Source organism: Bos javanicus, chromosome 23 (genome assembly GCF_032452875.1).
Source record: "Bos javanicus breed banteng chromosome 23, ARS-OSU_banteng_1.0, whole genome shotgun sequence".
Classification (NCBI taxonomy): domain Eukaryota; kingdom Metazoa; phylum Chordata; class Mammalia; order Artiodactyla; family Bovidae; genus Bos; species Bos javanicus.
The window spans coordinates 31,742,430-31,758,251 of record NC_083890.1 but is presented as its reverse complement, the minus strand read 5'-3'; the positions used below and the strand labels follow the sequence as shown (position 1 = coordinate 31,758,251).

Below are 15,822 nucleotides of genomic sequence, written 5' to 3'. Positions count from 1 at the left end.
ACACTGTTAGCTAGAAAATAGCTCAAAGTAATTTTCAAATTGAAGAAATAAAATAACTCTTCAACTAAAATTACACTTAGTGACTCTATTTTTGAAGAATGATAGTGATATACAGATAGCATGAGACAAAAGAAAATTTGAGAGTTTATCCCACAGAGACCCTCAATAAAGGAAATCTCAAGAATATACTATAAAAGGAAGGAAATTTTCATAGATATATTCCTTAGTAAATATTTTCAAAGACGCTGCTCTAGACTTTTTGGACAAATTAGTAGATAAAAAAGACGAAGAATTTGCATTCTATTAGACTTACAGTGCAAATCATGGTGAGAAAATGTATAGACAAAAACATGGGTAAATCCAAACACACATTAACTTTTTGAAAAATAACCCCAAATCGTACTTTGGAAAATATGGTAGAACTAAATTATTGGGCAAAAAAAATTACATACATGTTTCAAGGTATGAAAATTTTCTATACATTCACCCAACTACTATTCGGTTAGAGTATCATTTCAGAGACAAGACTCTGGATGGTGAAAATGTGACTGTTCACTCTGAGGGACCGATGATCCAGATGAACAGAAACCAAGAACAGCCAAGAGGGCAAGCAACAAGAAAAGCCAAGAGGGCAAGCACTGGCTTAGATAGTTTCTTTAGAGCCTAGCCAACAATTTAATTCCAGAGCCTTCTTAGCGCAGTGGGCAGCGCGTCAGTCTCATAATCTGAAGGTCCTGAGTTCGAGCCTCAGAGAGGGCACGTTTTTTTTTCTTTTGCTTGCTTTTCCTTAGGCGCGTTCATTTTCCTTGAGTTTTGTTTTTGCATTCATTTACCTCTGGCATGCAGTTTGCTCTGCTGTGAAGTATCAAGACGTGAGATTGTGTCAGAGTTTTCTCACGATAACCGTTCCGGGTTCCCATTTAGACGAGCATTCCAGCAATGTTTCTCCGGAAGTTCTAGAGATGCTCCGCCTTGACAGCAGTGACACTTGAGTCTTCATATTAGTCCCGAAAAACCAAGGAGGGCATAAAACTTCTAGTGCTGAAATAACCACGAGCTCAAAATAGACTGTCGCGGCGAATTGTACTTCACTAACTTCACTGATTGGTGCCTGCAGGGTCTATGCCCGCATTCTCCTCCTGCGCATCTCCTTGAGCTCTTGACTACAACTCAATACAGACATAGAAAACATTGACTTGGGGGGGGGGGGGGGGCAGGGAGAGTCTTTACTTTTTTTTTTTTATGAGCCCGAAGAAGACAGAGAAATATTGGACATTGAAATATTGGACGTGTGATAAATCGGATCTTTCTGATTTTTCCCCCCTTGTATGGTTTCACACATGTCAGAGCTGGAGATGTCTTAACTGACAAGCCAACTTTATAGCCAGTGGAGGAAAACAGTGGAAGGGAGATGAGGGGTCTCGAGCAGGCCAAGATGCTCAAAGAGGAAGAAAATCTATGCGAGGATGAGCTGGTCATTTTCCATCTAAGCAATTCGATTATTGGTTGTTATTCAGGATCAGAGCCACTTATTCACAGCTCGCGGGTGCATCCAGAAGCTAACTAATAACTTCACGTATTTGCTTCCCATAGGGTCTTTCCCCATATTTTTTGGTTACTTGGGGCACTCGGTTTCTGCCCCTGACAAGAAAGTTGGGGCTTTATTGACCCTGCCCTGCCCTGCGCTTCTCAGGATTGGGCCGCCTTGCGGCCAAGTGCATGAAGAAACGGAGGGGGAAAAAAGACCAACTGGGCATATCCCTTGAGATGACTCAGCTATTCTGTAGCATAACACGTCATACGTTGGTAGTAGATGTACTAACCAGTAGAGCCCTCGCTATCCTGTCTTGTCCTTTCCCTAAGAGTCTAAAGTATCTAATTTCTTTATAGAGATTGGAAGATCAGAGCGCCTCAGTTGAGAGTAAAACTGGAGGATATGGGCATCGATCCCACTACCTCTCGCATGCTAAGCGAGCGCTCTACCATTTGAGCTAATCCCCCACCGTTAGGTCTTATGTTTCGCTTCTCCCCCCACCCTGCAGTTTATCAACATACCCTCTCCATTTTTCTTTCTTTTGGGTGGTCCAAACTTCAGGAAATGTCAAGCCCATTAATGGGAATCAGAATTTGGGCTAAGGATACATCGTCTCAGAGATGCCCCGAGGGAAGAGCGCAATTGGTACCTACTTCTCTGCCAGGAAAGGAGAAAGTAGTCATAGGAAAAGTTTGGCACTCCAAAGGTTCCCGATTCTGATTTTCTGGGACAGAAGAGAACACGTCCCAGTTGGAAGGAGTCATCCAGAACAGACGAGACTATCTCAGGATGATTATCTGTTTCTTAAAAAGAGGACCCAAACAACAAAAAGAAGTGGGTTGATAACTCGTTCCTTTCAGGGGAGGCAGTGAACTGATTTTCCCCCGGATGACTGAAGGTAAAAGAGTAGCCATTGTTCCCGCTCGGTTTCGAACCGAGGACCTCTCGCGTGTTAGGCGAGCGTGATGACCACTACACTACGGAAACTCACACCATATCCTGTTTTTGAGATACTCAATTCTTGCTGAGGTGGCTCATGAATGGTTTCACATCTGCATCACATAAGAGAATAGCCAAACCAAACCAAACAAACAAAAAAGCCTGTTACAAATAAGAACTATCAAAAATAAGTAGTGAGATCCTATGAAACAGAGTAAAAAAAAATACAGACATTGAGGTGTGAGGATAAAGAATCAACAGCATGGAAGGAACAGTCAGGATGGTAGGAATTCCTGTGTTCAGAAATATACCTGTGTAGTAGGAGTGGAGTGAGAGAGTGTGTGAGTGCATGTGTGTGCGTGTGTAAAATAGACATGGAGAGAAACAGTGATTGAAAAAGTCTGGACACATGAAGATACATTGGGAAAAAAATTGGGGAGACTTAAAAACCCTTGAAAAACATGCAGGCACATGGCTTTAAAATAAAAATATTTTATGAAACTTTTTTATTTTGAATGCCAAATAGGTAGGAAATGGAGAAAATAGAATTAGAGAGAAAGAAAAAGAAGTTGTAACATCTTAAAGGATTGAGGTTTATTTTTTAAGCTCTGAGATTAATAATAGCATGAGTCTTTCCGTACCTGCGGCCCGGTACACTAGCTGGCTTGGAATACATCCTACACAAACACAGAATGGACAAAGGCATAGGTGCATGAGAAGAAAGAAAGATTCTGGAGAGCTGTGCGGGAAAGAGCTACGGCATTTAAGCACATATCAAGATACTGGATGTAGAGATTTGAAGGAGAAGAAAGAGTCAAAGGCATGTAGAATACTTGAATCTGGGTGGTAAACACAAGTGATTGTGAATTAATATCTGATGCATGGAAGATTAAATCCTCTCATTTATAATAATAGTGAATTAATGAATGAATTGGTCTGGAGGAAAAGACTAAGTGCAGGGTTAAAGGAAAAGGCTACATTTTAATACAGGGAAAAAAAAAAAAATCAGCTTTGTGCTTCTGGTTTTGCTCCGTAGAGCCATGCGAACTGAAAAAAAAGATGGTTCAACTATTCTAAGCTTCAATTTTCTCTGTAAAATGGGAATAATGATATTTGGACGAACTGCAAAGTTAAATCAAACAACTTGCATAAGATTAATAAACATGTAGTATCATTTTTAGCACCCAGTGCTGAAAAAAGGATTTTTTCCATTCCTTTTAATTCTTTTGTATTCGGTATTCCAAGTCCCCAGTGGTGGTCATCCATCTTTCAAAGGGTCAGAGAGGCATAAAATAGAAAGAGGTAACTACCATGGTGCTTTCTGCAGCCTGAAGGTGCCTCCCTTCCTTGAACCCTTAAGGGGAAGCAACAGCAAGGTCAAATCTGCAGGAAGGAAGCTCTGGACAACATAACCTTCATAAATCCATCTCTGAGTATCATTTTGGTAACGTATATAAGGAGTAAAACAGAGTATCATTTCTCTTTCACATTTTAAAGGAAAATCAACTGGGCAAAATTGGAATCCCACAATCACATATGTCCCCATATTGTCTCTGGTCCCCAAAGAATAAAGTGGTTTCAAGATATCTGATTATCCTGAAAAGGCTACTACACTGTCTACCCTGTCAGCATGCCAGAAGTGACCTCTGTCTCCGCTTTCTCCCTCCAGCCTCCAAGCTCACAGAATGTCAGAGATAAAGTGTAAGAACCCTCAAAAACCACATTAGTCAAATCTTCAAGCTCTCTGCATCCTGGCACTCTAAAAGAAGCAAAAGATGGAGGGATGTAGCTCCACAAGGAAGGAAATTTGGAGATCTTATTCACTCTTGATTCACTGCACCCAGAATAGTTGTGTAAACAAGAATTATTTGTTTCATGATAAAAAGAATAAATGATTTTACATCTTCCATTCCTTAATTGCCATTGGGAGTGTCTGACTCTTTGGGACGCCACGGACTGCAGCGCCCCAGGCTTCCCTGTCCTTCACTAACTCCCAGAGTTATTTTATGTTGATTTTTTGTTTGTTCCTTTCGGTTTGGTTTTGGTGTAGCCTGTATACGTTTTCTTTTTAGCAGAGTAACATTAGGCTAGTTCGATTGTGGAGGAAAAAAACAAAGCTGCCCTCTCTGAGGCTCGAACTCAGGACCTTCAGATTATGAGACTGACGCGCTGCCTACTGCGCTAAGAAGGCAGACAAGGTGAAGCTTTCACATTCTAATTAAAATATGAAATAATATTTTTCAGGCACATCTATGTTTCCAGGTTTTAAAAAAATGTAGCCAATGCTCCTTGAAAACCATTCCATATAAGACAATGCTGCACCTGGCGGATTCTACGCTCTGAAATGATGGCGTCCACACCTTTACGGTATACATCCACCAGTTGGACACTCTGGCCAGCAAGACCAGGAACAATCCTGTCTTTTGCGGCTCTTTTCCTCTCTTGTGTTCCAATGATTGGCCTCTTCTCTCCCTCAGAGATCTCACTCTTGCTGCTTCTGCTGCTGCTAAGTCGCTTCCTTCAGTCGTGTCCGAGTCTGTGTGACCCCAGAGACGGCAGCCCACCAGGCTCCCCCGTCTCTGGAATTCTCCAGGCAGGAACACTGGAGCGGGTCTCACTCTTGCATTTTCCTTATATTCAAAAGAAATTTAGGAGATACCCAGTTAATATTAATTCACTGACTGAGTGAATGAATACGCCTCAAATTTATCTACACTCCATATGTCGTTGTCTCACTCTACATCTCCACTTGCATGAACACGACAGGAGATGTTCTCTCTACAAAAAACACAGACTGGAAAAAAACAAACAAAAAAAAAACTACAGACAGAATTTAGCAAAAAAACCTCCCTGTTTTTCTTCAGCCTATTGGGCTATTAATTACACTAAGAGATTTATGAAGATTATTTCATATATTCCAATTGAATTTTCACAACTAGGTGTCATAATTTGCATTTTCCACATATGTTGGTAACTCAGAGAAGTAATGTGTCTGCTAAACCGTAAAGTCTGAATTGAGAAGCAGATTATCTAATTCCAAATTATGTTATTTTTTTCTGCTGCAGCTGATAATCTCACTGTACATTCTTCTCCACAATAGCTCATTCATACACACTCTAATTCCCAGTCTCCTCTCTGCTGGCCTTTCAGGCTTAGACTTCCAAGTCAAACTTTGGCTCATTCTCTTCCTTCAAAATCCACTTTCGCTGAATAATATTGGCAAATCTGAACATTACTTTGTGAAGCTCTCTTGAATTTATCACTTCCTTTCCATTCAGTCAGCTCATATTCATTGGGGAGCTGCTCTGTGCCTGGCACTGTAGTAGCTTCAGGTGATTCAGAAGGAATATGATCACCCAGACTTCTGTTAGAAGGATATATATGCACAAGGGACAATCCTCGTCCAGATTCACCACTTTGAGTCTTCCTGGCATTTACAGCCAAGTAATGACTGTGTTCATTATGTCCCTCTGCTTCACTCTGACCATTCTTGATTTTTTAGTTTTGATATGATCTTGCTTTTCTCTCAACTCTTTGGCTCTTCTTTCCACCTTTCTATATTGCGATTTTGCTCTGTCAGGTCAATTAGATCCATTGGTGAATGGTGTTCTTAACTACTAGATCTATCATTAATGAGAGAAGTTTTGACACCTATAATGATAACTGTGGGCTTCTCTGTTTTTCCTTTCAAGTTTATCAGCTTCAGTTCATGAGTTTTGAAGCTCAGTGGTCAGGGACGTAGAGCCAGTCTTGTCCTTGCCCAGAGGAGAGTGCAATGTGTGTCTGCTTTTCTCATTTCTTTGTATAGGTTGCGAGATTTGTGGTTGTTAGCTGGAGCTCCTTAGTTGAAGGAGCCAAAACTGGAGAATGTGGGCGTCGATCCCACTACCTCTCACATGCTAAGCGAGCGCTCTACCACTTGAGCTAATTCCCCGCCTTCATACTTATGTTTTTTCCTCTAGCTTTTAAGAGTACCATCCTCACTGTATTTACTCTTCTGAGCAGCCTGAACTTCAGGAAATTTCAAGGTCCTTAAAATGAAACCAGGACTGGACTAAGGGCACATCTTCTCAAAGATGCCTAAGGCAATAGTGTGATTAGTATCTATTCCTCTGCTGAAGAAAGAAGGGGAAAGTCACCATGGGAAAAAGAAGAGACAGAGGGAACATTTTGGGGTTTCACTGTTGACTGAAAAGAAACCAGATATTAAGAACCCATGTAGAAAAAAATGGTTGTAAGAAGATACATGCAAAAGGAAATAGGCTTTTAATTTGTTCTAGCTTTCACTCAACTTTAAACTGTTATCATGGAGACAGGAATGGCCACCCATTTGGATATTCTGCCTGGTGAATCCCATGGACAGAGGAGCCTGATGGGCTACAGTCCATGGGGTCACAAAGAGTCGGACACGACTGAGTGACTAACACTAAACTGCTATCTGTTGTGACTTTTGTAACAGGAGTCCTAAACATCTGTGTTCCCTTACATCTTTTTTTGTTGTTCACTAATTGGAAAGTAGAAAATTCTGTCTGGGAAAATTTTAAGTCATATAAACTGCCATTCATCAATAAAATTTAAAACATCAAGTAAGGCATAAAGAAAGAGCAAAATAAATCGGCACATGTGGAGAGTAACATTTTGGAAGTTAATAAAATAATTTATTAAATTATTCACTTATATTTGATCTACCGATTCCCTATTACCTAATACTTCCATTTCAAGGCAGAAGCCATATTTATGCCTTAACTCCAGGCACTGAGGACACAATGATTTGAGCCTCAAGATCCTTATATTCTAGAGGAGAGACAGGAACTTTAAATGTAAATTCATAAGACAATTTCTAAAACACAGTGCTTGTGAGGAAAGTGGCATAAGTTGATGGACAGATTGAAATCACGATAAGAGGCATTAGCTAGGGAGGGGGTCTCAGTAGCAAAGTAACATTTGACTTAGGGACTGAGTGCCAAGAAGTAGGCATATTACTAAGTCTGATTCAACATGAGAAGTTATATTAGTCAGAATCTGAGAGGTGAAGAAAAGTCCTCTGTGTGCATTTGGGAAACCCAGACAGAGCCCAGTTACCAAATACCCATAGAAAAGTCAAAATGTAAGAAAATTTCCAGCTTATTTCAAGACTGTGGTGCCAAAGGCCTAACCAAATTGTGGACTTGCTGAAGGACCACCCTTTCACAGAGCCTCCAAGGGCATCATCCATAGGATTCTTTGTGTCTGAAGAAGCTTAAGATACAGTTAAAGGAGAGGGAAGTCTTTCAGTGAAAAGCAAAGTTCAAGGGCTGTTCATAGTTCTGCATGGTAGAATCATGACCCTCTTTAACATTCCTTCCTATTTTTGGACTTCATCAGGATCTGATCACTAATGCTGTTAAATATATTTCCTGTATTACCTGCTGGAATCCCTCCTGCCTCATTTAAAATATTTTAGCTGCATGTGCAAAGAGGAAAAATTCTATTTGAGATTCTATATGTGGAAGTCAAATATCACCAGATTGTTTCAATTCTTGGAGATATTTCTGAAGGTGTTAATTTAGACTGTCATTACAGGTACTGTGATGGTTGGGCTGGAATGGATGGGTAAGAAACTTCCATAAGGAAGAACTACCCAAAGATCCTACTCCTATTCTTGTTTATGAGTTTACTCTAAGAATTCCCCTGATTTCACATCTTTTTTATTTTGTTTTTGACAATTTGGATCTTTCTGGTTCTCTCTCAGACCCAGGCAAACTCAGTCCTCAGACCCACAAGTTGTGTTGTCCATCTTGTTTCTTTAATTGTCCCTCAACAGACTTCTCTCTTTCCCCAGGTCAATGCTATGCTATGCTAAGTCACTTCAGTCGTGTCCGATTCTGTGTGACCCCATAGACGGCAGCCACCAGGCTCCCCCGTCCCTGGGATTCTCCAGGCAAGAACACTGGAGTGGGTTGCCATTTCCTTCTCCAACGCATGAAAGTGAAAAGTGAAAGCTAAGTCGCTCAGTCATGTCCGACTCTTAGCGACCCCATGGACTGCAGCCTACCAGGCTCCTCCATCCATGGGATTTTCCAGGCAAAAGTACTGGAGTGGGGTGCCATCGCCTTCTCCGCCCCAGGTCAATAGGTCCCATAAATGTCAATTACAAAATAGCCTTCTTTTCACCAGATTCTCTCTGTTTACAAGGATGGGAGGTCCACTGTCCCACAAGCCAAAAGTCATGCATTTTGAGAAGGAAAGGCTAGCATACTCCAGTACAGATCATGCTCACTTCCTTCACAGCACGTTTTTTGTCCTTGTTGTAGTATGATGTCAAAGTGGGTGCATGTGTGCTCAGTCACTCAGTTGAGTCCAACTGTTTGCGACAGAGAATATTGGTCAAAGACCAAGTCTGTGCTCTCTTCTGGGTGAAATAAGAAAAGAACCAGAGATTTATAAATCTTCATTTTAAAAAGAAATCCAATATTTCCCGAAGTTGGGTTCAGGAAAGGTCTTCTGAGGACTCAGGTCTTGTGGAGAAGGAATGATAGAGCAAAACTGGTGGAAACAAGTATCTTTCCCACAAGCTTTGAGTGCAAAGAAGGCTTTGTAACATTGACCCTAATTCCCATGTCCTAACTCTCTTTTTGATCTGAAATCTTTCCGGTGAATCTAAACTTTTTCACCAATGATTTTACTGAAGTTACTGGGAATTGCAACAAACTTGAAATCTAATTTCAACCTTCTAAGCAAATATTCGGTCATTTTTCAAATGTTTTGCTGGTGCCCACCTAATTTTACTTGCTGTTGGGTTTTTCCTGCAACATAACTTTAGCCAGGCCAAAAAAAGTATTATCTGCCCTCTCTGAGGCTCGAACTCAGGACCTTCAGATTATGAGACTGACGCGCTGCCTACTGCGCTAAGAGGGCAGACGGTGTGAGTACTATGTATTGAAAGTAGAGAGGAAATAGTATTTTCCGACCACCCACACTTTTATCAGTTCCTAGTTTTTAATGAATACTTGAAAATCATTCCAATAAACCAATGACAAACCCAGTGGAGTCCACATTAGGAATGATGCAGTCCATGCCTTTCCCAGTATTCACCCCAAAATAAGATCATCTTGGCTGCATGGCTAGGGACAATTAATGTGCTGTCTTCTTAGTCTTGTATTCCAAAGATGTGCCTTTTCCTGCCCTCAGAAATCTCAGCTGATCTTACATTTTCCGTGATCTCCATGTTGAAAGAAACACAGGAGTTGCCTAGTTAATATTAGTCCACTGAGTGAATCAATAGTCCTCAAATCTGGACTTCTCTGTCTTACTCCACATCTCCATTCGTACCTACATGGCTGGAGACATTCTTCCTACAAAAACGGCAAAATGACAAAAAGCCACCTTGTTTTTTAAGCCTTACATACTAATTCATACCAAGAGATTTATGGAGATTATTTCATATAGTCCACTTGAATTTAGGTAATAAACCTGTGTATCATATTTTGTACTTCCCAGACAAAATGAAGGCTCAGAGAAGTTAAGTAATATTTCTGTTAAACAGCAAAGTATGAATTGAGAGAAATTATTAGATTTCAAATTGTGAGTTCTCTCTCTACTCCAGCTCACACCCACTAATTCCCAACTTCTGTGCTGGACTTTTGGGCTTAGACTTCCAAGTCCTTCAAAATCCATATCAAATGATCTGCCAAATACTAAACATTATTCTTGTGCAGCTTTTTTGAATCTATCACTTACTTTGCATTCATTCAGCGCATTATTGTTGTGGAGCTGCTCTGTGCTAGGCACTGTTGCAGGCTTAGGGGACTGAAAGGGAATCTGATTACCCCCAGGCCTCAGGAGTTGGAAGGATAAATATGGACAAGGAATGATCCACTTCCAGTTTCACCACTTTCAGTCTCCCTGGCATTTACAGCTAAATAACTCTTTCTAAAATACCACTTTTCTGCTTCACACTGACAATTTTTGGTTTCTTTGTTTTGATATAATTTTGCTTTTCTCTCAACTCTTTGATCCTTCTTTTTACTGACACTGAAATTTTACTTAATAAGGTCATTTAGATTCAGTGGTGGATAGTGTTTAGTCCCACACAAATTTTCCAATTTGTTATCTACTAGATCTATCAATTAAAGAGAGAGGATTGTTGACATCTTCAACAATAATTGAGGACTTTTCTATGTTTCTTTTCAGTTTCATTAGCTATTGCTTATGGTTTTTGAAGCTCTGTGGTCAGAGGCATACAAATTTAGGATAGTTATTTTATTAGTGAGTTGACATCTTATAATTGTATGGCTTTGGTGGCTCAGATGGTAGTGTCTGTCTGCAATGCAGGAGACACAGGTTCGATCCCTGAGTTGGGAAGATCCCCTGGAGAAGGAAATGGCAGCCCACTCCAGTATTCTTGCCTGGGAAATCCCAAGGAAGGCAGAGCCTGGTAGGCCATGGGTGGTAACCCATGGGGTCGCAAAGAGTCGGACCCAACTGAGCGACTTCACTTCTTCAAATTAATGCCTGGAATTTTTCTCTGCTTTGAAATCTACTTAGTCTTATAGTAATATATCTACTTTATTTTTTTTTATTATTAATGCTTGCATGAGGTCTGTTTTCCTATTCTTTGCTTTCAATCTCCTATGTAATTTTTAATCTTGAGTACAGCTTTTCATCTCACAACTAACTGTATTTGAAGTGGATTTCTTCTAATCAGCATATATATTTTTAATATATTGTGACAAACTGATTTTATCTGATATATCTGGATTGTTAGAATGCATTAAAAATAAATTGCTGACTATAATAACTCAAATAATATTATTATTAATAAGTTTGCTTTTAGATTTACTAAATAATTTATTAATAGCTTGTTTCCTTTGTTTCTTGTTTTTCTTTGCTCCTCTTCCTCCCTACCCTTACTTGACTTATTTAAACATTGTTAGTAGGTGATGTATTGATTACCATATACATCCTTAATATTTCACAGTATACTTAGAATCAATAAATTACCATTCAAGTTGTGTATAGACCTCACCACCATTTAGTCCCTTTACCACAACCCCTTCATATAGTACATATAGATACAATGAAAATTCCATCAGACAATGTAATGATTTTCACTTTCAAGCATCAAACATACTTTAAAGAATTAAAGAGGAATGTAAAAATCTATTATGCTTTCCCAGTTATTTCCTTCTCTTCTATGGTTCCAACAACAAATTGAAGTCATAAGGGAGTAACCACAGTTTAGGCATACAAAAATGGGGAGGACGGCCTTTGAGGATCTGGCCTTAGACCAGTCCCTATATCACTGTGCCAAACCCAGGGCCACCACCAGCCATAGTCGGAACAACATCCACCAGCTGCAAACTTGTAGTCTCAAGGTTTCCCCTTGTAACTAAGTAACCATTGCAGACCCTAACCAATTCTTGCTTAATAAGCTGTCTTTCTTCTTGTTAGCATCAATTACAATGCTAGACAAACAACTTACGTCACTGTGTGGCCTTGCAGTTTTTCCCTTTAATAAGCTTCCTTCATTTTGTAATCCAATGGAACACAACTCCTGTGCTTCTTAAATCTGTTTCCCAGGCTGCAGTCCTAGTAAACCTCCAATATGGGCTATTTAATTTCAAACGAGTTTCTGTTTCTGAAATTTTGGTTAACTTTCTTCATTTATACTATCCTATTTATTTCCCTCTAGTATCATTTTTCTTGACTCACAGCATTACTCTTTTCTAGAACTTTCATTAGCAATGGAGTCACTCAGTTTACCTTCAAATGAGAAGGTAAACTTTATGTCTGTCTGAAGGGTATTTTTGCTATATTTAGCTATTAGATTGACAGGTCTTTTCTTTCAAAATAACATAAAAATCATGTTATTTAGTTATGGTTCTTACAGTTTCTGATGAGAAATTAACAATCATTCAGATTGCAGTTTCTCTTGCATTTTCTTCTGGTACTTTAGAGCATTCCCCCCCTTTCTAGTTTCAAGCAGTATAACTGTCATCTGTCTGCCTGTGGGTTTATTTCATTTTATCCTGCTTTAGGGTTGCTGAATGTTTTATTCTGGTTTATATCTTTTGCCAGATTTGGGTAATCAATCCCCCCTGCAATGTTTCCTTTCTTCCTCTATTGAGTTTCCAATGATGTGAATGTAAGAACTTTGCTATTTTCCTGTTTGTCCTTGAGGTTCTGTCCCTTTTTTAAAGTACACTTGCTTCTTTGTCATTTGGATTAAGTATTTACTATTGTTCTATCTACACATTCTTTTTTCAGGTTGCAATCCAAAGTTGCAATTTGGATGTATATTTTTTTTGCCAGTGCTTCTTAAAAACTGGAGAATGTGGGTATCAACCCCACTACCTCTCTCATGCTAAGCAAGTGCTCTTCTACTTGAGCTAATTCCCCACCTTTATTGAGCTCTTTCCTCCAGTCTTTCAGAGTACCATCTCCATTATTCGCTTGAAACCAGGACTGCTAAGGGCACGTCTTCCCAAAGATGACTCGAAGCAAAAGTGAGATTGGTACCTATTCCTCCTCTAAGGAAAAGGGGTGAAAAGTAGCCATGGGAAACATTTGGTGCTCCAAATTTCACGTTTCAGACTTTCTGAGATAGAAGTGAAAATGTCCCAGATGGGAGGATTCACCCAGAACAGCCAGCTAATACAACAGGACTACCTTAGGATGATTATCTTTCTTAAAAATGAGATGAAAATGACAAACCAGCAGGGGTGTGATGATCACTGATTCCTTTTAAGGGAGAAGGTGAACTGATTTTCCCTGGATGGTGGAAGGCAAAAAACATAGCTGTTTCTGCTCGGTTTCCAGCCAAAGACCTCTCACGTGTTAGACGAGCATGATGACCATTACACTAGGGAAACTCACGCTTTGTTCTATTTTAAGATGTTTTTCCATCGTTACTGAGGCAGGTCATGAGAAATTATATATCTACACCATATGATACAACAATAAAAAGGTACAAAATATTACAGATAAGAGCCATCGGAAATAAGACACAAGAGCATGTTACAGTGAAGGAAAAAATATGGGCATTGAGCTGTACAGGTGAAGAGTGATGATGATGCTGTTAAAAGATGATGGTGTTAAAGTGCTGCACTCAGTATGCCAGCAGATTTGGAAAACTCAGCAGTGGCCACAGGCTTGGAAAAAGTCAGTTTTCATTCTAATCCCAAAGAAAGGCAATGAATGTTCAAACTACCACAGACTGTATTCATTTCACATGCTAGCAAGGTCATACTCAAAATCCTCCAAGCTAATCATCAACAGTACCTGAACCAAGAACTTCCAGATGTACAAGCTGAATTTAGAAAAGGCAAAGGAACCAAAGATCAAATTACCAACATCCGTTGGATCATAGAAAAAGCAAGAGAATTTCAGAAAAACATTTACTTCCGCTTCATTGACTATGCCATTAACTGTGTGGATCACAACAAACTGTGGAAAATTCTTAGAGAGATGGGAATACCACCTTACCTACCTCCTGAGAAACCTGTATGCAGGTGAAGAAGCAATGGCTAGAACTGGACATGGGACAACAAACTGGTTCCAAATTGGGAAAGGAATACATCAAGGCTTTGTATTGTCACCTTGCTTATTTAACTTATATGCAGAGTACATCATGCAAAATGCCAGGCTGGATGAAGCTCGAGCTTGAGTCAAGATTGCTGGGAGAAATATCAGTAATCTTAGATATGCAGATGAAACCACCCTTACGGCAGAAAGTGAAGAGGAACTAAAGAGCTTCTTGATGAGGGTGAAAGAGGAGAGTGAAAAAGCTGGTTTAAAACTCAAGATTAAAAAAACGAAGATCATGGCATCTGGTTCCATCACTTCATGGAAAACTAGATGGAGAAACAATGGACACAGTGAGAGACTTTATTTTCTTGGGCTCCAAAATCACTGCAGATGGTGACTGCAGCCACAAAATTAAAAGACGCTTGCTCCATGGAAGAAAAACTATGGCAAACCTAGACAGAATATTAAAAAACAAAGACATTGCTTTACTGACAAAGGTCTGTCTAGTCAAAGGTATGGTTTTTCCAGTAGTCATGTATGGATGTGAGAGTTGGACTATAAAGAAAGCTGAGTGCCAAAAAATTGATGCTTTTGAACTGTGGTTTTGGAGAAGACTCTTGAGAGTCCCTTGGGCTGCAAGGAGATCAAACTAGTCAATTCTAAAGGAAATCAGTCCTGAATATTCACTGGAAGGACTGATGCTGAAGCTGAAACTCTAATACTTTGGCCACCTGATGTGAAGTACTGACTCATTGGAAAAGACCCTGATGCTGGGAAAGATTGAAGGCAGGAGGAGAAGGGAACAATAGAGGATGAGATGGTTGGATGACATCACCAACTCAATAGACATGAGTTTGAGCAAGCTCCAGGAGATGGTGAAAGACAGGGAAGCCTGGGAGATGGTGAAGGACAGGGAAGCCTGGAGTGCCACTGTCTGTGAGGTCACAAAGAGTCAGACAAGGCTGAACTACTGGGGTCCAGCCCTGGTTGGATCCAGGGATTCCTCTGGGAGGATGGCATTGGCGATTAAGGATAGAGAAAGAGATAAGGAAAGAATTTTGCAGTTAAGAAAATAGAGGAGAGAAAAGAGGCTGATATTCCTTGGTTTACGCAGAAAGCCAATAAGGACCCAGCACGGGACTTGCTCTGTTCACGAAGGCCGAAGGCACCCTTTTGAATCTCGGAAGGTGCCCCACCTTAGGCACCTTCTCGAGTGGGTCTTAGAAGCCCAGGCAGGAAAGTGAACGCAGAGGGCCCCTGTGCTCCAGGGAATCAGCCTGAAAAGGAAAAGGAAAGAGAAAGAATGACACGGGGAGACCAAGCTTAATGAGCAAGGTCCGTAGCTTTATTTTCAAAAGGAGCTTTTATACCCTAAGTTGTACATAGAAGGTAATAGGGGGTGCAAAGTCATGCAAGGTCAGCAGTCCTTGACCCTTATTGAAACGAGGCTTTTTTTCTGCAAACTTATCAGATACAAAGGCTTTAGGTGATTTACATCATCTTCTGGTCAGGAGACCTGCTAACATTTTACTTCTGATAAAGGTTAGTCAACCAGAAAAACTTATTTTCTCCAGAGGTGATTTTTCTTAAAGTTCGGTGCCACTCCCTGAAAGCACTAGATAGAGTTGCATTCCTATAGGGCAAAGGTGCAGTGGGGGATAATCAAGGGAAGAATTTATTAGCTAAAGGGTCTAGGGTTATTATTAACATTAAGGCTTCTACTTATATTTCTATATACCAACTATATTAATCAATACACTCCCAGGGACACAGTGGGTAAGTCATATGGAAACTTGGCAGCAGGCATTAGCTCAACAAAGAATTCCTCTATTAGTTCTATT

The 15,822-nt window shown here is 40.1% G+C and overlaps 5 non-coding genes across 5 annotated transcripts; 1 reads left to right on the top strand and 4 right to left on the bottom strand.

The window, feature by feature from the left end:
• The first annotated feature begins 686 nt into the window (after window positions 1–686).
• On the top strand, window positions 687–759 carry TRNAM-CAU (transfer RNA methionine (anticodon CAU)). The gene has a single exon. It is a non-coding gene; the product is annotated as a tRNA-Met (tRNA).
• Window positions 760–1,928: 1,169 nt separating this feature from the next.
• Window positions 1,929–2,001, bottom strand: TRNAA-AGC (transfer RNA alanine (anticodon AGC)). Its single transcript has one exon. It is a non-coding gene; the product is annotated as a tRNA-Ala (tRNA).
• Window positions 2,002–2,448: 447 nt separating this feature from the next.
• Window positions 2,449–2,521, bottom strand: TRNAV-AAC (transfer RNA valine (anticodon AAC)). Its single transcript has one exon. It is a non-coding gene; the product is annotated as a tRNA-Val (tRNA).
• Window positions 2,522–4,591: 2,070 nt separating this feature from the next.
• TRNAM-CAU (transfer RNA methionine (anticodon CAU)) lies at window positions 4,592–4,664 on the bottom strand. The gene has a single exon. It is a non-coding gene; the product is annotated as a tRNA-Met (tRNA).
• Window positions 4,665–9,297: 4,633 nt separating this feature from the next.
• Window positions 9,298–9,370, bottom strand: TRNAM-CAU (transfer RNA methionine (anticodon CAU)). Its single transcript has one exon. It is a non-coding gene; the product is annotated as a tRNA-Met (tRNA).
• Between the last annotated feature and the right edge of the window lie 6,452 nt (window positions 9,371–15,822).